Genomic DNA, 25,090 nt, shown 5'->3' with positions numbered 1-25,090 from the left:
CTCTTATAACTTAGAAATGGGATGTCCTGAGCTGACTGTATTATATTAGATTCTGTAACTGTGAAACCAAGCTCTCAACCATATCGGTCTCCACATTTCTGAATGAATTAAAAGCCTTCCAACAAGCTTCCTCTCCACCACAGGAAATCCTGTTGGGAGTCCCCCCTGCAAGTCTGCGTCATGCTCTCAGCTTTTCATTTTGTGTGCTTTGAAAGACCAACATTAGCTGTATTTCACAGGAATTTCTTCCTTTTCTCCCTCAATAGTTTGCAGGATAAACTGGTTAGATACAAAGTCAGCATAAATCGAGCTCTGCTTTCTTATCACAGTGAAGCAGCTGTGCCAAGGGTGTGAGACACCTCCACTACATGTACCCAGAGCTTTCTTATTCTCAGTGTTTGAAATAGATTCAGCTTCAGGTGAGTGAGTCTTTTGTGCCTTCTTGTTCTCTGATTCCTATATTCATATCCAGAAATACCTATGAAAAACATCAAAGAAAAAAATCTATCTCCCTCCCCCAAATCCAAAGGCTAATCAAAATAAAATCCCCAGAAAGACTGGATTAGTTAACTGTGTTCTCAAATTGAATTTGAGCTTCCGAATAAAGACACATGAAAATGCAATTAAATTAAATCTAATGCAGAACCATTTTACTAAGTTGAGAGGCACCACAATTTTAATAAAACTGTAGGAAATTATGCTATTTTAAGACACATCTGAAATAGCAGACAAGGTAAATTGAGGTTGTTACCAAAAGAATTCTTGAGAGCATGTCAGAGTTACAGCCTAAATAGAAGGCTAACTGAATTCCTTTTAGAGGAATTTTTTTCACCTCTTGCCATAGACTATACACAAATTTCATTGATGAACATGAAAATATCCCTTTGTGCCAAATAAAAGTCATTGCAATAATGAAAGAGTAGGAAAGTTGAAAGTACAGCTGACATGCCCAAACATTATTCTCATAAGCATTGCTCTAGTTACTCTAGTTCTCATAATATTATCAATCCTAAATTTGGCTAACATATTCTTACGCTAACATATTAAGTTAATTTCCAAACAAAAGCAATTATTTCAATATCTATTCCTATATAAACCATATCAAACAGCACATATGTTCTGGCAATAGGTGTCAAATGATAAGATCTTTTATTTAAAAACAGAAAACCTAACAAAATGGACATTCAATGGTTCCATTTACATCACAAAATGTGAGTACCTTAAGATAATGACTTTTTCCCAAATGTCAACTAAGATTCAATTTATGTTTATTATATAAAAAGAGGTCCTTGAGATCTGCCCCTGTTGTTGTCATTCTCCAAAATACTGACACTCATCCCCCTCGTGTAGCCCCATGGAGAGGTTCACTAGTCTTCTTTGGGAGCAAGGTTCTCTGATCAAATAAATTTTGGGAATGAAACCCAGGGTGAAGTATTTTCTAAATGTAATTTGGTCACAGAACTAAGGTTTCCCAAATTTATTTGGCTATAGGACCTTCTTTCCAAGTAATTCCAAATTAACAACTCACAATGTTACCATTCTTGGGAAGACACTGGGAAATGTTGCCTTAAAGAAAAGATGGTAAAGTGATGGCTCATGGGCCAGCATCAGCCCACAAACATATTCTGTCTGGTATACACAGAGTTTTAAATAAAAATTAAGCCAATACTTGACATTTGGAGATTTCATATAAACATCATTTACTAATACTCCATTCCCACATGATTGTAACTCCAAATGATGCTTGGCAATGGATTTAGACCACTTAGACAGGGTACACATTCTCTAGTCTAATTAAATCCTTTCTATTCTCTGCAATCTCTTACCCACAGTCTGCTTTATGCCTGTGTATTACCTGCCTGCCTCTCCTAGGCATTTATTTACCTTTGAGACCCTGTGCAGAGGACAGGGGAACATGGAGAAAGCACCACATACCAGCTTCCCTGAGTTGTCCAACTATAGGTAAGAAAGTGTCTCTCTAGTAAACGTCAAAACTTTGGCTGTCACACATTCTATCTTTTGGTGATCAAGATCTGTGTCTGGACTTTATACTCCTACCAGATAATTCACTAAATTATTAATACATCACCATCGTATTATTATTAACAAGAATAATTTATAAGGAACTTACTAAGTTCTAGCCACTAGGCCAAGTACATAGATAATAGATCATTTAACCCCCACAAAACTCTATGGCATATGTCCTTTTATTTAAATCCCCCTCCCTCCCATTTATGGATGATAAAATAAGGTTAGACTTGCCAAGGTCACACTATGAGTATGTGGCAGAGCTGGCAGAGCAAGGTGATTGTCTCCAGAGCCCACAGTCATAACCATAACACTACATTGAGTCTTATAAGAAAATCTGACTGAGTGAAGGGCAAACCTGAGCAGGAAGTCTGGTAGAAGGCAATGTTTTGTTGTACAATACACTAAAGAATAAAGGCACAGCGGATTGCAGGGTGCAGAATGCTCCCACAGAGCAAAAGAATTTGAGACACTATTCCTTGAATTCCCCATGAAACAAAGAGGCAAAGATCATCAAGTATTAATATTTTTTAGTTGCTAACCAAGTTAACAATAACCCCAACTTCTATCTTTGTCTACGTCATCACTTTAGGTATAACTGGAAGCATTTTACAGACTTTGTAGGAGATGCAACTTCAGTTTACCCAAAGGAAATGGGAGGTTTCTAGGTTAAAGGCTCTGCCTGAGACCTTACAGCTTATAGAACAAGGCAAGTCGTGAATGTGGAGTTCAAATTCAGGTCTCTTACTTCCAGATCTAGACTCATTATAAGTGACTTTGGCACAAATAGGGATAGAACTGTGTTGTCTAATAGACATTTCTATGATGATGGCAATGTTATATATCTGCTCTGTCCAGTACATTTCCAAATTTGGTTGTGTGGCCAGAGAACTAAATTTTTAATTATTTTTAAATAATGTTAATTCTAATTTAAGTGGTCAAATGTGGCTAGTTACTACTGTATTGGATGGCAGAGGGCTAAACATCCCATAAACCTTTTCAACCACACTTCCTGCATGTGTACCAAGAAATACACTTTGTATGAATGCTTGATAACTCCCATATGGGATAAGCTATTGAGCAGAAGGAGCCAAAGAAGGCTCTAGTCTTGAGTTGAACACTAAATTTTATATTAAGCTACTAAGCCATATCTTGAAAAATATGGTGATCATAAAAAAGTCAGGAAACAACAGGTGCTGGAGAGGATGTGGAGAAATAGGAACACTTTTACATTGTTGATGGGACTGTAAACTAGTTCGACCATTGTGGAAGACAGTGTGGCGATTCCTCAAGGATCTAGAACTAGAAATACCATTTGACCCAGCCATCCCATTACTGGGTATAGACCCAAAGGATTATAAATCATGCTGCTATAAAGACACATGCACACGTGTGTTTATTGCAGCACTATTCACAATAGCAAAGACTTGGAACCAAACCAAATGTCCATCAATGACAGACTGGATTAAGAAAATGTGGCACATATACACCATGGAATATTATGCAGCCATAAAAAAGGATGAGTTCATGTCCTTTGTAGGGACATGGATGAAGCTGGAAACCATCATTCTCAGCAAACTATCGCAAGAACAAAAAACCAAACACCGCATGTTCTCACTCACAGGTGGGAACTGAACAATGAGAACACATGGACACAAGAAGGGCAACATCACACACTGGGGCCTGTCGTGGGGTGGGGAAGGGGGGAGGCACAACATTAGGAGATATACCTAATGTAAATGGCAAGTTAATGAGTGCAGCACACCAACATGGCACATATATACATATGTAACAAACCTGCACATTGTGCACATGTACCCTAGAACTTGAAATATAATTAAAAAAAAAAAAAAGAGAGAGAGTGAGCTACCTGAAGGAGCATTTGGGGTAGGAAGCTACAATGAGCGAAGAGACTTTTACCAATATTAGAGCAATAACTGTCTGACAGGGAAAAGGAGAAGAGTTGCTAGGAGGGGGAGAGAGTGAGAGTGATATGTTGAGAAGCAGCAGCACAAATGTTACCTATTTCACAATTTTAACTACTCTGATGAAACGGTCTTATTGGAGTGTGGTGAAAGCAAATGTCATTAAAAATCTGTACAGTACTTTAAAAAAAAAAAGAAAGAAAAATAGCAGAGTGCCTTGAACACAGCAAATGCTCAACAAATGTTTACTTCAGTAAACAAATGAAGGTGCCGGGCATAGTGGCTCACGCCTGTAATCCCAGCACTTTGGGAGGCTGAGGCGGGCAGATCACCTGAGGTCAGGAGTTCGAGACAGCCTGGCCAACATGGTGAAACCCCGTCCCTACTAAAAAATACAAAAATTAGCTGGGTGTGGTGGCAGACACCTGTAGTCCTAGCTACTTGGGAGGCCGAGGCAGGAGAATCACTTGAACACAGGAGGCGGAGGTTGCAGTGAGCTGAGATTGTGCTACGGCACTGCAGCCTGGGCAACAAAGCAAGACTGTCTCAAAAACCAACAAACAAAAATGAAGACTTTTGTTTCTTAACATGCAAAAGAACTCCATAGTAATGTCAGATGTAATTAGGGTAACAAAGCTCTGACAAATAGTGGATATTAAAATGCATTAAAATGTTCAGATCTAGTAAAAGTGTAGCAGACTTAGTGATGCAAGGGTTTGTCCAAGTCAGTTAGAGAGGGACTTTGGGCAAGTCACTTGGCCTCTCTAGTTTCAGTTTACTTTTCTGTAAAATGAGAGGATAGGGCCATTCGTTCCTAGGCATTTTCAGCTGTCAAATTCTAGCTGTCAGGCATGTCTGAGGCACTCAATAAGCCTTTTCTGTTTGGTAACTGTAGCTGAGAACAGCTTAAAACTATAAAATCAGATCCCGAAACTTACTTTATTCTTTTCCCTGAAACCCTTGCCACCTTGCAGAGTTATTAATAAAGAACAGTACATTCCAGTCTCTTCTTAGCCAGGGATGGCCCCAGCTGCCTGACACACATATAATGGCTACTAAGCCCTACATTTGCAAAGCTTGGCTTTCTTATGATAATGGACTCAGCACAGTTCTTCTCAGATCTTCACTTTCTTTATTCATTCACTATAGCTGAAAAGAAAAGACTCCTCCATTTAAGCCCAAAAATGACAACCTGTTTTTAGTTGACATATACGACATGCATTTTCCAATCAACTAAACAATGTCTAATTGGGGAGTGGGCTGGGAAAAACAGCATAATCACCGTCTAACTATAGCAGCAAAAGATTGGATTGATGTAGCAATAGCTTAGATATGTCGCACAGAATTCCAAAGATCCTAATTTGGTACTTAAATTTACTGTGTTGCTCTTCTTCTAAATACCTACATAACTGAACAGCCGAGCTCAGAGGGCATGCAATCAAGGGCATAGCAAACAACTTCAAAGCCTTGGCATCACTTAGGTTAATAATATATAATTGCTACAATTTTTTTTTTAGCACAGTAGTTTTAATTAAATGCGCTACAGTCTCTACCTACCTACTTATTTTCAACCATAGGCAGCCATTTCGCACTCCGAATTGAGGCATCTAGATTGTGCCCTTTTTCAAAAAGCATGCATCTCCTCAATAACGTTTCTCATAATGCTGGCTTAGAGTGGAGAGACAGCCACTTTCTAAGTCCAGCTTTGGAGACAGGATTCAAAGACAGAGTAAGCTATAGCTTTAAAGAGCTACATACGGTGCTTATCATGGTTTTGCAAATCAGGTGCTGTAACTTCCCATACTGTAACCCACAAGAGGCAGAGAACATGGGAAAGTAAACGGAGGGGAGAAAAAAAGACCACTTTTATTCTGACTGTTAAAATATACAAGCATCTCAAAAACATTTTCTTTCTAACTCTAAAAGATAAAGAGAAAAGTGAGAGATGAATATGTTCAAATCAATAATATCATTACATACAAGGCATTTGTCTAGAATATTTTTAATGATTTTCATAATGAAACTAGTAAGAATGATTCCATGTGAACAATGATTATTACATATTTTATGACTCTTCATTATTTTTCAGGGCTGTTTTTCATTAGCCCTATTTGAGATTAAACTTACAGATATGGCAGTAAGCACCAGAAAAACTGAAAACAGAACATTTAAAAATGGTTGACCCTGTAATTCAAGACTAGAGGTAAGGAGGGAGGGAATGGTTGCTTTTCATTAAAAACTTATTTATCTATTTTGTTTTTAAATTATGTGCATATATTACTTTGAACATAGTTTTTTGTTTAAGTTTCATAATTGAATCTGGAAAAAGATTCGTACAGTACAATTTCTGGAATGAATATTTTTTCTACGACCTTCATCTGTTTTCTTTTCTTTTTTTTTTTTTTTGAGACAGAATCTTGCTCTGTGGCCCAGGATGGAGTGGAGTAGCACAGTCTCGGCTCACCGCAGCCTCTGCCTCCCACGTTCAAGGAAATGTCATGCCTCAGCCCCACAGTAGCTGTAACTATAGGTGTCCGCCACCACACCCAGCTAATTTTTGTATTTTTAGTAGAGATGGGGTTTTACTATGTTGGCCAGGCTGGTCTCGAACTCCTGGCCTCAAATGATCCTCCCACCTTGGTCTCCCAAAGTGCTGGGATTACAGGTGTGAACCACCATGCCTGGCCGCATAATTTTTTTCAAGGGGGACATAGATTTGCCTCCTTTGTCAGTATTTTTACTGAATATACTAATATGTTTCAAATGTTAATTACCCATCAATAGTTTCCATCAACTCAACAAAGCATGCCCTCCATGCCAGCAATATGTGAAGGGATTTACTAGGTGCTAGGGACCCAGCCAGATCCTAAGTAATCCCCTCCCAGCTGTAAACCAACAGGTACTAAGAGAAATATGGGCCAGACACAGAAGTGGTTCAGAGGAGAGAGTGATCAGCTTGGATGGAAGTCAAAATAACTTCAAGAGAAATGGTTGAACTAATGACTGCATGGTGTGGAGATGGTAGGAAAGAACGGTATGAAGACAGGAGACTGGGTAGGTCTCTCTCTTGCAGAATAAGTACACTGGGCACACCCGTAGGACAGGCAGTGACAGTAACAGAGCACTGCTCCATGTCAGCAGGGGAGGAGTTTCCTCGGATAACAAGAACCCAGGTGTGGTGGTGAAGGCCACTGGCCTTGGTAGTGACGAGCATCTAATAAAGGCATCCAAGGCCTCCATGAATGTGGAGGAATGAGCCAGAGCTATGCATGGGAGTTGCAAGGAACAAGAGAGGGCAAGATCCAGCCAGGCGGCCAGACCCCTGAAGAGGAAGGGCTTCTGTACAAGGAATAAAAAGAAGGTGTCTAGAATCAGCAACATGGAACTAGGCAGTGCCATTACCTCCTCCCAGCCTTGGGAAAGCACAGAGCTTCCTTTAGAAAAGGCTACCAGAGATGTGTTCTCCTTTGCGCAGGGGGAACAAGATGGTGGAAACATGAAGTTTTGAAAGAACAGTCTGTGAAGAGGGTCAAGAGGTGGGGGCATTTAACTTACAACAGAACCAGTTCTCCACAGGGCCCAGTGCAAGAGGACAGGAAAGGGACCAGGCAGAGAGCCTATCACTGCCCGTCTCCTGGGGCCCACAGAAACCCAGGTGAAGAGGTTTGCAGGGATGGGGGCTCAGGCAGGCCTGTCCTGGGGGAGCTCGGCAGGTGTCATTTAGACATGGTCTCCTTTCCTTCCTCATCCTAGATGCAGCTGGCCACTGCGGAGGACAGGAGTGACTCCTCATCTCACCTTACATGGCTCACACTACATATTCCTGTAAATAGCTTCAATTTCAGCGGTCAGCCGCTTTTCTAGCTTCCCACAACAAAACCCCACAACCTTGTTAATTAACATGTTGTGGTTTTTTTCCTCCACTGTGGAAGCAAAACTCAAACTTTTGCTAGTGCCCATTGCAGCGAATGGCATGGAGGAGGGAAAAGCAGACACTTGAGGGAGAAGCATCCATTCACATGCTCCACTCACCTACACCCTCACTACCCGCTTACTCTCTCCTGCCTTTGGCCTCTCTCCAGCAACATTTGTTCCTAAAGTATAAGCGTGGCTCTTCAAAAACAAACAGTTTCATGCTTTTCTGGTAAAAACAGCACTAACTTCTTGGGGTTGAGTGGGAGAGGTGTGAGCTAAGAATAATGGTGAGTTATTTTTCCCCTGCTCTGGGCCAGGTATCAGGGCCTGGATTACACCAGAAGTACCTGCAAAGTCAAGAAACATTATAAACGTGAATCTGTAGCAATCTAAAAGAGATAGAAAGGAAAGAAACTACAGACCAGTTAGGAAGAAATGACACGTCATGGAGCAAACTGATAAAGCAAATGAATGATTAACCCTTGGTAAATAAATACTAAATAACCATCAGAAATTCTTTTTTTTTTTGAGACTGAGTCTCGCTTTGTCACCCCGGCTGGAGTGCAGTGGTGCGATCTCGGCTCACTGCAACCTCTGCCTCCCGGGGTCAAGTGATTCTCCTGCCTCAGCCTCCTGAGTAGCTGGGATTACAGGCACTTGACACCACACCCGGCTAATTTTTGTATTTTTAGTAGAGACGGGGTTTCGCCATATTGGTCAGGCTGGTCTTGAACTCCTGACCTCATGATCTGCCTGCCTCGGCCTCCCAAAGTGCTGGGATTACAGGCGTGAGCCACCACACCCGGCCGGACTTTTTTTTTTTAAAGCCCCCTAAGGCCATTGATATTCCCTCTGTAGCATGCACTCTATTGCATTGGATTCTACTGTTTCTACATGGCATTGTAGAAAAGTCTATGGACTCCCATTTTCTAACAGCAGCAGCAGCTGCTCCTATGACTCACTACTTAGACTGAGTATTCACACAAGATATGCTGCTTTCAAATCTACTTGAGTAGAGGAATGGGAACGGGGATCACCCAGGCCAGAAGCTGTTGCCGCCTCTTCTCTCCACCTCCCAGCACGGAATTCTGAAAGGAGTTGAAAGCTCTCTGGTAGGCTTGGTATGCTGTCAGCAGGGCATTATGTGTGAACCTTCAGGGACTCTAAATGTGGCTTTGTCCCTGTCACCCAATCACTCACTCGTCCTTCCATAAAATGCATGGAGCACTGAGCCCCCACCCTGTGCTTGGCCCTGCCCTGAGAACTGCTGTCACAGGGGTGAGGAGCTTGCAGATAGATATTGTCCCCATGTGTGCTTTCAGGGGATGGGCTTTCCAGGCAGAGGGAACAGCATGTGCAGATGATGAGGTGTGGCCTCAAGGGCTACAGAAAACAAAGTTCAAGAAGTGGAAAGCAGCAGCTATGGGTAGGGTTAAGGGTGTGAGTTTCTCTTGGACCAGGCCTGCACCCCCACTGACCCTCTCCACTCATGGTCCATTCTGGCTGCCGGGTGCAACCTTGGTTTGGGGCAGATCCCTGCCCAATATTCTTGTTGTGTTGTGGCCCAGCTGTGGCACCTTGGGATGTTACAGAGAAACTGTCCTGCCATGAGCCATACATTTGGCCAACCTGTGATACAATGCATTGTTTTGTGCAGAATTATCTAATGATGTGGGCCCAAGTCTTATCCTCCTTGATTATTAACAGAAGGTGGTACTATGTGCTGGGATAGCTGGTGTGTTAACAATTCCCTTAGCTTAGGCAGAATTTCTCAGTAGGCAGAAACAAACAAACAAAAAATAAAACCTTTCTACATAGAGAAATGAGAACATGCCATTAGAGCTCAGCACTAATTCTAGTAAAAGTAAAGCTCTCGTCAGGTTTTACCCCGTGATGGAAGAAGATACAAGCCCAGAATGCCAGATCCTTGAACATGTCCAACCATGTGATCTGGTGCATCTCGGGTTTATAATAAACCAATTTGGGAAAGAAAAATCGCCATGTACAGATTAAGATGAGCCGATGTCTGATACCGCAAGAAAGAGCTAATCTCTATAAGCAGAAACTAAATCCATAAAGACACAAGTGGAAAAAATACAATAAGCTTAATACTATTAAGGGCAAAAGGAAAAAAAAAAAAAAACTCAGGGTTTTCATACAGAGCTCTAGAGTCTCTATGGAAGGTCAGATGAAGACCGGAGGAAGCTGTGTGAAAGGTTAAAGACCTGGCAGCTCCCCTTGGAGAAGAGAACGCAGTTGGTAACTGGGACACAGGAGAAGGAGACCATGTGGATGAGCAGCAAGAGAAGCCAGGAGGAAACCGACTGATGCTGCCGGGTTGTGTGCACCTCAACACCCAGAAGAAAGAGAAAAATAAACTCTATGCCAACATTCTAAAAAAGAGGACACAAAAACTGACCTGACAGATCATCTTAACAAGCTTTAGATTGAGGGAACCTCAACTGAAAGTGCAGTTCAAAATCTTCAGGACAGAGGAAAGGAAATGAATGAACATTGTCAGAAAGAAATGGAGCTTTTCAAGATATTACCTGTCAAGGCAGATCATGACTTGGAACAAGCAGAGGAAAGTTCTGAAGCAAAAGACAAGATGAGCCATGAGGATGAAGAGCTGGAGACCTTCAAAAGTAATTCAAAGACCTTGAAGAAAGGGTGGAAGGAACGATTTCTTCTTATCATCTTAGATTCTGTTCCTTGATCTAACAGCACATGATTCCCGGGGAAGAGTGTGGGAGGCTAGACAAAACCTTTTCAACTCAAGGGTGGAGGCTGCAGACCTAAGACAATTCAAACAGCCATTCAATTCAAGTTTCTAGAAGTGATGATCCACCTGATGTTCCAAGTGGCACAGGTGTCAGGGAGCAAATGGCCCCTGGGAAATGGTTCACATCTTCAAAGACAGGAGGGTCTCTCACCCTTCCCCTCAGACTTGCTTCTTGGTTGCAAAGCTTTTTCCTTCTTCCTCCATTGCCAAACCCAGTGTTTCCAGTGGATCCAAATGGGGAATTTATGGCCAGAGGGCTCAGATAGCATGGAAAACCCTCTCCTTCGGAAAGTATGAATAACTGCTGTCCCCCACCACCAATCCCCCACTCCCCTGCCATGAGGTGGCTTCCCATCAAGGGCTCCTGTGCTTATCCTTCCTTATGAGCTAGATTTTCCCTGGACACCCCCATGTAGAAAACGGAAGTGAGCTGCCTTCTGGGGTCACTGAGCCTCCACACGACCCCACTGGTTAAAATCCTTAAATCTGGCCAGGCACGGTGGCTCACGCCTGTAATCCCAGCACTTTGGGAGGCTGAAGCAGGTGGATCACCTGAGATCAGGAGTTCAAGACCAGCCTGGCCAACATGGTGAAACCCTATCTCTACTAAAAATACAAAAATAAGCCGGGCATGGTGGCGGATGCCTGTAATCCCAGCTACTTGGTAGACTGAAGCAGAAGAATTGCTTGAACCCAGGAGAAGGAGGTTGCAGTGAGCCGAGATCACGCCACTGCACTCTAGCCTGGGCGACAGAGCGAGACTCCGTCTCAAAAACAAAAACAAAAAACAAAAATCCTTAAATCCTTTGGAGGGGGTCTTTGCTTCTTATTCTTTCTTCTGAAGTTGTTTCTGAATTATTTAAATTCAGTAACAACAAAAAAAACCTCCCTTTTAAATGTGTTTTGGCCAGACATGGTGGCTCACGCCTGTAATCCCAGCATTTTGGGAGGCCAAGGCAGAGGATGGCTTGAGCTCAGGAGTTGGAGACCAGCCTGGGGAACATGGCAGAATCCCATATCTACAAAAAATACAAAAATTAGCTGGGCACACACCTGTAGTGCCAGCTACTTGGGAGGCTGAAGTGGGAGGATCGCCTGAGCCCAGGAAGGTCAAGGCTGACTGAGCCGAGATTGTGCCTGGACTGTAGCCTGGATGACAAGGTGAGACTGTCTTAAAAAAAATAAAAATAAATAAGTACATAAAATGGTTCATTTTTAAAATAAAAAAGTAAAAAAAAAGGGTTTTTACTTTGGCTCAAATTATAACTTCATATAAATTTTAGACTGTTTTTAATAAAGAGAACATTTAAGTTATTTTCATTGGCTGGGCGTGATGGCTCATGCCTCTAATCCCAGCACCTTGAGAGGCCAAACGGGGTGGATCACTTGAGCTCTGGAGCTTGAGACCCGTCTGGCCAACATGGTTAAACCCCATCTCTACTAAAAATAAAAAAAATTAGCCAGGCATGGTGGCGCATGCCTGTAGCCCCAGCTACTCAAGAGGCTGAGGCAGGAGAATTGCTCGAACCTGGGAGGTGAAGGTTGCAGTGAGCTGAGATTGCACCACTGCACTCCAGCCTGGGCAGCGGAGTGAGACTCTGTCTCCAAAGGAAAAAAAAAATTATTTTGATTATACTATATTTTATAGAAAATGTAAGATCCAAACTTTAATCCAATGAGCCAGACAGATTTCCTGAACAACATATTATCCATGATCAGTTCGGATATGAGGACATTTGAAATAGCAAAATGCTTTTCTTCCCACCGATGATTCTACATAGCACAACAGCAGGAGAAAAGTGAAAGCTGGTCTCTGTGATATTATGATTTTGTGTGTGTGTGTCTGTGTGCGTAGGCATTCATCCATGGTTCCTGGCTCATAACTTCCAATAGCCCTTGGTGCAGTCGTTTGTTATAGCCTTGGGGCACTTCAGGCCTCAGGAGCAGACCCTAGAAAACAGAATTTCTCTCTCTGAACTTCTCCTGTTTTTCTTCTACTTGCCCAGGCAGGACTCTAACCTGATTGTGGGTCAAAAAACTCTCATTCCTGAGAGGGTCTTGCCCCATACCTTCGAGGAAAGAATGCTGTACAGAGAGGCCAAGAAGAATTTAAACAGACAAGCCTTGCTGGATTCCTCCACTCAGTCTGTTAGTCTGAGATCATACCCTTTTTGTTCAATCACATTTCTACATGGTTGTCAATCATGCCTATGTAATGAAGCCTCCATAGAAACCCAGGAGGGTGCGGGGAGCTTCTGGACAGCTGAACATGTAGAGGTTCCTGGAGGGTGGCGCCCAGGGAAGGCACGGAAGCTCTGCGTGCCTTACTCCATACCTGGCCCTTGGCATCTCTTCATCTATATCCTTTGTAATATCCTTTATAATAAACCAGTAAGTGTAAGTGTTTCCCTAAGTTCTGTGAGCCACTCCAGCAAATTAATTGAACCAAAAAAGGAGAGTCATAAGAACCCCAAGTTGAATCTGGCTGGTCAGAGGTTCTGGAGGCCTGGACTTCCTGGTGTCTGCTGCTTGTTGGTGGGGAAAAACTCTCACACATTTGGTCACGGAAGTCTTCTGTGTTGATTGTTGTAGTGTGAGAGTAGAGGAAAAACAGTTTGAGAGTTTTTCCTAAACAACCTCCATAAACTTTAGTGGATTTTTAAAATCCACTCAAATAAGAATGGTGGGTGCAGTGGCTCACGCCTGTAATCCCAGCACTTTGGGAGGCCGAGGCGGGCAGATCACGAGGTCAGGAGATCGACACCATCCTGGCTAACTCGGTGAAACCCCGTCTCTACTAAAAATACAAAAAAATTAGCTGGGCGTGGTGGCGGGTGCCTGTAGTCCCAGCTACTCTGGAGGCTGAAGCAGGAGAATGGCGTGAACCCGGGAGGCAGAGCTTGCAGTGAGCTGAGATCACGCCACTGCACTCCAGCCTGGGCGAGAGAGCAAGACTCCATCTCAAAAAAAAAAAAAAAAAAAAAAGAATGGTGGTGACCAGAGACTGGGAAGCAGGAAGAGGAGAGAGGTTGGTCAATGGGTACAAAGTTACAATTAGGTAGGGGGAATAAATTCTGGTGTTCTACTGTGCAGTAGGGTGATTACAGTTGACAGTAAAATACTGCATGCATACTACCAAATAGCTAGAAGAGAGGCTTTTCAATGTTCTCACCACAAAGAAACAATAAATACATAAGGTTCTGGGCGTACTAGCTACCCTGGCTAGATCATTATACAACACAGATATGTACTGAAACATCAAATTGTACGCAATAAATATGTATAACTACAATGCATCAATTTAAAAATATATAAAATTTTAAAAATCTACTCAAACAATGTAGGAATCCAAACGGATTTATATTCCACTATGACATGTAGAAATCTCAGTGACTAATGCTCTCCATACTTCTTTTTTTTTTTGAGTCAGAGTCTTGCTCCATCACCCAGGCTGGAGTGTGAAGTGGCACGATCTCGGCTCACTACAGCCTCTGCCTCCTGGGATCAAGCGATTCTCCTGCCTCAGCCTCCCGAGTAGCTGGGATTACAGGCATGCGCCACCACACCCAGCTAATTTTTGTATTTTTAGTAGAGACAGGGTTTCACCATGTTGGCCCGGCTGGTCTCAAACTCCTGATCTCAAGTGATCCGCCCGCCTCGGCCTCCCGAAGTGCTGGGATTACAGGTGTGAGCCACCGCACCTGGCCTGCTCTCCTACACCTTACTGCATGCATTGAAAAGGATTTCCCTTGGCCGGCCGCGGTGGCTCACGCCTGTAATCCTAGCACTTTGTGAGGCCGAGGCGGGCGAATCACGAGGTCAGGAGATTCAGACCATCCTGGCTAACATGGTGAAACCCCGTCTCTACTAAAAATACAAAAAATCAGCCGAGTGTGGTGGCGGGCGCCTGTACTCCCAGCTACTCGGGAGGCTGAGGCAGGAGAATGGCGTGAACCCGGGAGGCGGAGCTTGCAGTGAGCCGAGATTGCATCACTGCACTCCAGCCTGGGCGACAGAGCGAGACTCCGCTTCAAAAAAAAAAAGGATTTCTCTTTAAAGGAAATGTCAAAATAGAGGTATACCTCCTGGATTGATGAGCAAGTCTTGGGTAGGGCTGTCAGTGTGAAGGCATATTCCGGTACCAGAGGCATTTTTACATGTTCAACAATTTTGTATATGCAAAATGTCAATATTTAATTTTCTTTTTTAATTTAGGAAGACGTTTGGTCATAAGAACAAGAACATTTGCTATGAGATGTGTCAGAGTCTACCATATGGGATTCTTCAAACGAACAAAAAGCAGGTTTTCTTCTTGTCACTTTCTGAGGCAAAGACTTACCTAGGTAAATCACCTTTGCTTATTGTAGAACTGTGTCCAGTTTCAAGAGACAATTTGGGGACAGCCTGGGAGGGACAAAGGGCAGGACCAACTGAAACATATAAACAGTCCTGCTGTTTAATAAACTGAGGTGGGTTCAATCACACCATCATTTGCCCTGCTGAGTCTTTCATGATGCTTTGAAAACTTCTTGAAAATGAAGACTTTCAGGGTTTAATGGGAAAAGTCCCTGTGGGCCTGACCCTAAATGGGAATAATGGGGCTGGCAGGTGGGCCTGCATCCCCTGCAAGGCAGCTGTGAGCTTGGTAGGCTGTCACCGCAATCACATGATGAACCAGATCTGCCCCTGCCCTGAGCTGTAACTGGATATCTCCTCATACGCTTCAGAGACCAGGCTGATCTCAGGATCCCCTGAACTGGTCACAAAAGAAGTTTGTGTTGCTGACTTCTCACTGGCCTTGAAAAGCTCCTTTATGAAATGTCTACAAAATGTCACAGACTAAGAGTTTCAAGAGAATTGTTCTTGGTTGGGTACCTAAACATAAAACCAAGAGACTCTGTTTGCTCTTAGCCATCTAGGAAGTTAGTTAATTTACAAAGCAGTTACTTGATTTTAACCAACAGTCTGTAAATAAATTCAATAAATATCCTAGCTATAATAAAAGACATACTTAGATTCAATATGATTTTTTAATGTCTATCATTTTGAGTGATTAGAATGAATAACTTATGTTTGGTCTTTAAAATTTTTTAATTATAAAAAACATCATAGGGCCGGGCGTGGTAGCTTACGCCTGTAATCCCAGCACTTTGGGAGGCCGAGGCGGGTGGATAACCTGAGGTCATGAGTTCGAGACCAGGCTGGCCAACATGGTGAAACCCCCGTCTCTACTAAAAATACAAAAACTTAGCCAGGCATGGTTGCAGGTACCTTTAATCCCAGCTACTTGGGAGGCTGAAGCAGGAGAATTGCTTGAACCCGGGAGATGGAGGTTGCAGTGAGCCGAGATTGTGCCACTGCACTGCAGCCTAGGCAACAAGAGCAAAACTCCATCTTAAAAAAACAAAACAAAACAAAAAAAATTACAGAAGCATTATAAACACTGGATAGTAAAGGGAAAAAGAGCCATTCTTCATCACATTTACTTATCTAAACATCTTATCCCAAGCTGTTACTTAATCTATACATCTTAAAATGTGTATATTTAGGTTGGTGCAAAAGTAATCGCGGTTTTTGCCATACTTTTAATGTCAAAACCGCAATAACTTTGCACCAACCTAATATTTGCTTAATGATATTCATGCCATATATATAAACTCTATATTCTAATTTTTCATTTATTCTCTATATAACTGGTTTTCACAATATTTCCCAATACTGCAGTCCTTGAATTAGTAAAACTTTATTATTTTTCTAGAGTTTTAGTAATTTATTTTAATGAGCTGTATATCAAGTCTCAATTTTAAGTGTTTAAAAGTTAAAGCTAACTTTTATTTCAATGATTCTCCAGAGGAATAGATTAATGCATATAAAAAAGTTAAGAAGGGCAAAAATATGTTAAATTAGAACTCTACCCATATAAGAGGTTTACAAATACAACTGCTATTGGTACTCTAAAGGGTGTCATTTCTTCCCAAAAGTGTTACTACACTGACAATCTACATACATCAAGTGATGATAAAAAGTGGTAAAGGAATATTGGCACCACTCGGTGCTTTACCTGAATTATCATATTTAAGCTGCACAATACCTTAGGCCTCAGTACTATTATTACTTCCACTTTACAGATAAGAAAAGTGAGGCTCAAAGACGGTAAGTAACTTGAATGAAGTCATAGAGCTGGGATGGGAATCCAGACATCCTGATCTAAAGTCACTATTTAGTCAGTATGCTATGAACTCTACTGGTCCCCCAAATAATGAGTAACCACCAAAAACCCAGTCCATTACTACAGATCATCAATTTATTTTTGATAAGATTTTTCCTTGCAAATGACTGTTATTATGCAGGTGAAATTCTGATAGCCTTTGCTATCCCAGTGATGTTAGTCTGTGTACATATCATAAAATATCCACAAATGGCTTACTGTAATGCATCAATGATCTGTAATAGCCCATGCAAGCACTTTGATAGATTCCAGCCCAGTCATATGTTCACACACCATTGTGTGTACTCTAGAAAATTACTATCTATAATCTCAAGAGCTCAATGCCATTGAATTTCAACTACAGTAAGGTGTGGCCCTGACAGTTTCCAGAAAGTCGATGTGACAGCATTGAAGGTGGTAGCACTGTTTTGGCTGCTTTCCTACAATATTCTAATACAATCAGCAACAAAAAATGAGGGATGAGAAAAACAGTTGACTTCCCAAAATATACTGTGCATGTTCTCTTGGGTTATGCGCATTTAAAAATGTTGACAGCAGTGTGTTGCTTTACAGCAACTCCCTTCTCCTCCCTTCCCCCACTCCTGATCCGGTTGTGTTTTTGAGAGGGACCCTAGTAAAGTGAAGAGCGTGCAGATAAAGAAAGGCAGGCTGGTGAGACACCTGGAACACATCACCCGCTCATTCATTCACACATCAGTACATTTTCGAGGTACATCTAGGGTCTGTCAGGAGCCAGGGAGGCACCAAGAGAATAAAATAGTTCCTACTGCAAAGTCCACAGTTCTGTGGAGGAGTCAGATAAAATAATGGCAGTATAATAAAATACGTGGATTCATAAAGGTAATGGGAGGTGCTGCCAGAACACAGGGGATGGAGGAGAAACTGAGGACCTGAGATTCTTATACCTACACCTATGAGATCCGGGCTCTCAAGGTCAGTGATGGAGTCACTGAGAACCCCTGTATTAGTCAATTTTCATACTGCTACGAAGAAATACTTGAGACTGGGTAATTAATAAAGAAAAAGAGGTTTGGCTGGGTGTGGTGGCTCATGCCTGTAATACCAGCACTTTGGGAGACCGATGCGGGGGTGGATCACTTGAGGTCAGGAGTTTGAGACCAGCCTGGCCAAATAGTGAAACCCTGTCTTTACTAAAAATACAAAAATTAGTCAGGCGGGGTGTGGCATGTGTCTGTAATCCCAGCTGCTGGGGAGGCTGAGTCAGGAGAATCACTTGAACCCAGGAGGTGAAGGTTGCAGTGAGCTGAGATTGCACCACTACGCTCCAGCCTGGGTGACAAAGTAAGACTCTGTCTCAAAAAAAGAAAAGAGGTTTAATGGACTCACAGTTCTACATGGCGGGAGAGGCTTCACAATCATGGCGGAAGGCGAAGGAGGAGAAAAGGAACGTCTTACATGGCAGCAGGCTAGAGAGCGTGTGCAGGGGAACTGCCCATTATAAAATCATCAGATCTCATGAGACTTTTCCACTATCACAACAACAGCATGGAAAAACCTGCCCCCATGATTCAATTACCTTCCCCAGGTCCCTCCCATGACACATGGGGATTATGGGAGCTACAATTCAAGATGAGATTTGGGTGGGCACACAGCTAAACCATATCAACCCCTTATGGATGGGGATACTCCAATCAACGGCCATCTTGGTCTGGAGACAACCACTGAGTTTTATTCCCCTATGAGATCTCCAGTTACCTCAAATCAAACAATCTTACATTATGGGGAGGGAAGCTGTTGAACATGGATTTGGGTAAGTAATTTTCACTTACAGTTAGTAACTACTTTTGAAGAAGAAGGGATAAATTCATTGTCTATTTAGTAACTAATTCTATCCAAAAGTAATTAATATGAATGTTTTAAATAAATTGCTATGAACTTGCTTCCCCCTAACTTAGTGCTCCTAAAAGTGTGGCTCATGGACCAGTACTGGTTTGCCAATTGTTTATTACCAGTCTCCAAAGAAATACAGAGAAATTGAGAGTAAGCATTTAGAAAATATATGTGTTTATTGGATCTCATTATTAAAATGGGGGCTTTGTATGTGTTTTGTATGTTTTTCTAATAGTAATTCATTGTATTGTATTTTATAAAAGCATCAGTTCACAACAAATTAGGAACAAAACTAGGCCTTCACTACAGATAGTCTGAGAGGCACAGCTCCAAATAATTCAGAGTATGTAAGTATGCAGAGGGGCATTTTTCTCCCTTAAAAAGAACAAAGGGCAGGGTGAGGAAGCTCACACTTGTGATCCTAACACTTTGGAAGGCCAAGGCTGGAGGATCACTTGAGCCCAAGGGTTCGAGACCAGCCTGGGCAACATAGCAAGACCTCATCTCTATTAAAAATAAAAAATTTTAAAAAAAATAGCCAGGCATGGTGGTGTTCACCAATAGTCCCAGCTGTCCAGGAGGCTGAGGTGGGAGGATCACGTGAGCCTGAAAGATTGAGGCTGCAGTGAGGCAGAATCACCAATAACTTTGGCCTGGGTAACATAGCAAGACCCTGTCTCAAAAAAAAGAAAAAAAAATGCAAATTAACGGTAAAGTTTTTCAAAAATCATTTAGCCTTCAGAATATGATTCTCATTCAAGTTTGAAAGAACTACTGTTTATTGAGTGTATCTGTTTCAGGCACTGAGGTTGGCCTTCAAATGCATGGGCTCACTCAATTCTCAGCAACCCAACAAGATGAGAATTAGCACTGTGTTACAGATGAGAAGACTGATCCCTACAAAAGCTACATTACCAGCCAAGGACTCTGCAGCTAGGAGGTGGACTGTGAAACAGACTATCCAACTATAAAGCCAGGACTCTCCAATGTAACTCAAAATCCACTCAATTATGAATAAAAAGTGTAATGGTTTAATCTCACAGACAAACAAGGCATTCCCTATCATCCCTATCGTGTTCTAGAGATGTAGTCAAACTGACTAGAAAAATCAACTCCCACACAGCTTCAGAAATCAAAAGTTGACAGTTTATCAGATATACATACTCTACACACACACACACACACACACACACACACACACACACGCACGCACACGAACAGGGGAATGACGTAATGAACAATTACAACTTTGGTGGCAAGAATTTATCTCTGATTTTAAAAAGATGCGAACATACTCTCAATTATCTTCCACAGGGATTAGAAAACTATGATCTATTTTTACAAAGAGAACTTTACTAGAATATAGCCATGCCCATTCACTTCCATATTGTCTACCACTAGTCTTGGCTACAATGGTACAATAGAGAAGTTGTGACAGAAATTGAAGAGCCCACAAAGCCTCAAATATTTGCTCCCTGGCTCTTCACAGAAAAAGTTTGCTGACTCTTGCTTTCTACTAATAAAGCAGGCAGCAGTACAGATGATATCCATAAACAAATGCCCAATCGCATTTTAGGCATTAGGATCAATAATCTGATACAGCAACACTTCTCTAATGTTGTTATCAGATAAAGAGAGCCTGACTTGCATTCTTGATATTTTTCCTTTGTCAACTTTTTAAAGGAGGGTATACTGTCTAGCTAATTCTCCCAAATGTAGATGGCAGAAAGGCAAAAGTGTTTTAAGTAACCCACAGCATAGAGGCTCTATCATCAACTATGTAACAGCAGTGTGTGCAATCATCATTGGCTCCAGGTAAACATTCTAGGCACTTTCCACATATTTGTGAGGATTTCAGTAATCTGTCCAACAACTTTATGAAATAGGTGGGGCCACTAAGGCGGGGCAAGATTCAGTAACCTGACTAGAAAGATGGTATCTAAGCTAAGTGCTGGATCTAGAATTTGGTCTCAACACTCTCTGACCCTGAAACCTCTCTAGTGTTACCAGTAGACACCACCACACATCTAAATTAGCCTCAAGACATAAAGTTTTATAACCAAATTTTATAAAATGATAATTTAATATTTTTGGCAATCAAGATGAAGTAACCAGATAGTTGTAACACTGTAGCATTACCATAACATTTGAAAACAATGTTCCACCTACCCAACAACTTTATTTGCTTGAATGAGTCCATGTTGTGGTTTTAACAAAAGACAGAAAGAAAATGTGACTAAGACACATCTTAATTACAGGCTTTTTTTTGGTTCTAATGTGAATTGTATTTTCCTATTAGATTATATTTTCCAGAAGAACAATGTGCATTTAAATTTTCCCAAAGGGAAAAAATACCTTTTCATGGGTTTACGTTTGCAAAGAAGAAAGCATTGGCAGAGAATCAATTTTCCCCAAAATACATATACACACACAAAATAAATACAGACTACACAATTAAAGAAGCATTCCCATCCATTATTTTCTTTTTTTTTTTTGAGATGGAGCTTCACTCTTGTTGCCCAAGCTGGAGTGCAATGGCGCAATCTCGGCTCACTGAAACCTTGCCTCCCAGGTTCAAGCCATTCTGCTGCTTGAGTCTCCCAAGTAGCTAAGATTACAGGCGCGTGCCACCACGCTCAGCTAATTTTTTGTATTTTTAGTAGAAATGTGGTTTTGCCATGTTAGCCAGGCTAGTCTTAAACTCCTGACCTCAGATGATCTGCCTGCCTCAGCCTCCAAAAGTGCTGGGATTACAGGCATGAGCCACAGCACCTGGCCCATCATTTTCAATTTCAATATTATTGCAGCTTTAAGAGGAGAAGAAGTTCAAGTCCAAAGCCTGGTTCATATTTTTTAAAAGGTTCATTAATAATTTCCAAGAAGATAAGGATGCAGTCAATCAAAATGATATAAACTATATTGAGAAAATAGTTAAATACTACCTGATCCTAAAAAGTTAAAATGCTCTAGTTGGTGACTGATTTTTATGCAAACAATAAATTATCTAAATCACATGCTTATCTTAGAAGTCAACATTAGCATACATCATTCTGTTTGTCACAGTATTTTAGCCACAAACAATGCTTCTCCCACAAGATATAGACTAATGTTTAATGGTAGAAAAATCTTGAATTTTGTAGTATTTACATATAGTTATTCTGCATCAAAGGGTTGTATGCTTTTTGGAATTTGAGTTCCATAAACACTGTAATTTCACAGTCAAACATATTTCCATGGTCATAAATATTCAAATTATATAATAAAGACAGTATAAGCAGCTGATAAAATGCGATTAACATTCATTTACAGTAGCTTAGCAGGCTTAACCAAATGATACTTCCCATAACAGGCTACAAGGTTCTGATTGCATTAAGCTCCCTGATTATTCTTTTCTATCCTATGATATTTCAATACTATATCTGAGATTCCAAATATCACCATCAAGTGGATTGTAAGGTCTTTTGAAGTTCAAGGGTTCTAGGTTTCATGATATTAAAATTTTCTCCAAGCGTGTTTTCTGAGTTTGTACTTCTTTCTTGTTTCCAAAAATGGTAGCTACTTACCATTTCTTCAATCTTTTCAGTTTAACTCTAGAAAACTAAGACCTCTGACAAAAAAGTCTTCAAACTTTTTATGTTGGTTTCATGTAAATAAACACACTTTTTTAAAAAAATGCATTACTCTGGATTTCCTCTGCTACATTTAAGTTATATTCAGCAAAGCTGTCTCAGAGAGATACAATAAACATGATTGTTATGTTTTAAGCAATAAACACTGCTGTCAGCACATTACTTTCATTAAGTGAATTTTATCATTTGGTATTATAAACAGCAGCTGGTAATACTAGCTGAGTTTCCTTTTTCTTAGTGATCAGCACGTCTTGGCAAGTGACTGCAACTAAGAAACTTTGTATATTGCAGGGACCTCTCTAAACTTGCAATCAACTACAGATTCAAATTACGTTCTTATAAAGAATTACGGATTTTCATATAAACAAATACACTCCTACTGTCCCACCAAAATACCTTCCAAGTTGTTAAAAGTGTCCCTATTCTTGCTGAAAGTTATAATCTTAGGACCAATCAAAAAGGATATCTAAGATAGCTTTGTCATAATCTTATTTGAGTTGTGTTGTAAATTTCAAAAACTATAACTTTAAAAAAATTTTAAAGAAATCTCAGTGCCATTTTGTTTATAAAATAAGACAATAAACATATTTCTGGTTCAACAACATACCATTTAACACTGTGCAATTTCGTTTACATACATTTCAGCATTCATAAGAACACAAAAATTCTAAATTGGGAGCAGCTAACATTTTTACAGCTTGATTACTGGCGACCTTCCTGCTAAAAAACTGAAATAAAATAGGAGAAAATATTTAGAAACCTGATCTTTGAGGGTACAAACAAATATACACGCACACACCAAATAATAACTGACCACTTATTATGTGCCAGGTATTAGAGCCAGCTTGTATTTGACAGATATGGTCTTTAAGGACTGCTCATGACTGTAATCCCCAACACTTTGGGAGGTGGAGGAAGAGTATCACTTTGAGCTCAGGAGTTCAAGATCAGCCTGGGCAAGGCAGTGAGACCTCATCTCCACAAAACTAAAAAGTTAGCTAGGTGTGGTGGCAGATGCCTGTAGTCCTAGCTACTCAGGAGGCTGAGGTAGGAGGGCCCTTTGAGCCCAGGAGGCTGAGGCTGCAGTGAACTATGATCATGCAACTGCACTCTAGCCTGAGCAGCAGAGCAAGATCCTATCTCAAAAAAAATTTTTTTATAAAGAACCAGAGACGATAGAGGATAGAGGACAAACATTAAACAAGTAGTTACACAAATAATTAATTATAATTAGAGTGAGTTTTAAAAAATATTTTATATATAATGAAAGTAATTATATCATAGCAACAGTAAAAGCTCATATTTGAGAGTTCACTATAAGGCCAGGCATTCTTCTAGCGCTTTATATACTCATTCATTTAATCATCATTGTACTATACATTTGTTACAGAAAATTTGGAAAATAAACACATAAAGAAGAAGCTTTTAAAAAACTGTCCATCCCTTTTCCTCAGAAATAATAATTGTAATATATTCTGGTATATACTGTATTTTATTAATCATATTTTTCTGTCTTCATGGGATTTCTTAAATAGTTTCTTTGTCCTTTAATACTCTTCAAAAGTCATACTTTCGGCCAGGCATGGTCGCTCACACCTGTAATCCCAGCACTTTGGGAGGTCGAGGCGGGCGGATTACGAGGTCAGGAGATCGAGATCATCCTGGCTAACACGGTGAAACCCCGTCTCCACTAAAAATACAAAAAATTAGCCAGGCATGGTGGTGGGCACCTGTAGTCCCAGCTACTCGGGAGGCTGAGGCAGGAGAATGGCGTGAACCCGGGAGGCGGAGCCTGCAGTGAGCCGAGATCGCGCCACTGCACTCCAGCCTGGGCGACAGAGGGAGACTCCATCTCAAAAAAAAAAAAAAAAAAAAAGTCATACTTTCTAATGGTTCCATATTATTCTAACACTTTTACATATAATAATTGATTTGATTATTTATTGGATCTTGAATATCTATGTGGCTTATAATTTTCTCTTTCCTTCTCTCTCCCTTCTTTCTTTCTTTTCTTTCCTCTCTCTCTCATTCTCTCTTTCTGACAGAGTCTCACTCAGTCACCCAGGCTGGAGTGCAGTGGTGCAGATCTCAGTTCACTGCAACCTCCACTTCCCAGACTCAAGTGATCCTCCTACCTCAGCCTCCTGAGTAGCTGCATGCGACCATAGGCACACATCACCATGCCTGACTAATTTTTGTATTTTCTGTAGAGACAGAGTTTCGTCATGTTACCAAGTTGGTCTTGAACTCCTGGGCTCAAGTGATCCTCCCAACTCAGCCTCCCAAAGTGCTGTGATTACAGGTGTGAGCCACCACTCCCAGCCATAATTTTCATGTTTTAAAGAAAACTATGATGAGCACTCTTTTTTTTGTTTGTTTTTTGAGACAGTTTCGTTCTTGCTGCCCAGGCTGGAATGCAATGGCACGATCACAGCTCACCACAACCACCACCTCCCAGGTTCAAGTGGTTCTCCTGCCTCAGCCTCCCAAGTAGCTGGGATTACAGGCATGCACCACCACGCCCAGCTATTTTGTATTTTTAGTAGAGACGGGGTTTCTCCACGTTGGTCAGGCTGGTCTCGAACTCCCGACCTCAGGTGATTCACCGCCTTGGTCTCCCAAAGTGCTGGGATTATAGGCGTAAGCCACCACATCAGGCCAAGCATTCCTATACATAATATTCATTCTCATCTCTGATTATTTCCTCTGGAGAGATTTCTAAAAGTAAGAT

The 25,090-nt window shown here is 41.2% G+C and overlaps 1 protein-coding gene across 2 annotated transcripts in view; it reads right to left on the bottom strand.

Annotated features, from left to right (window-relative positions):
• Positions 1–25,090, bottom strand: part of SRGAP1 (SLIT-ROBO Rho GTPase activating protein 1) — a 321,514-nt gene that overhangs the window by 256,690 nt on the left and 39,734 nt on the right. The window lies entirely within an intron of this gene.

The sequence above is a fragment of the Pongo pygmaeus genome, chromosome 10 (assembly GCF_028885625.2).
Source record: "Pongo pygmaeus isolate AG05252 chromosome 10, NHGRI_mPonPyg2-v2.0_pri, whole genome shotgun sequence".
Classification (NCBI taxonomy): Eukaryota; Metazoa; Chordata; class Mammalia; order Primates; family Hominidae; genus Pongo; species Pongo pygmaeus.
The sequence above is the reverse complement of the archived record's forward strand: the minus strand, read 5'-3'. Positions and strand labels throughout refer to the sequence as shown.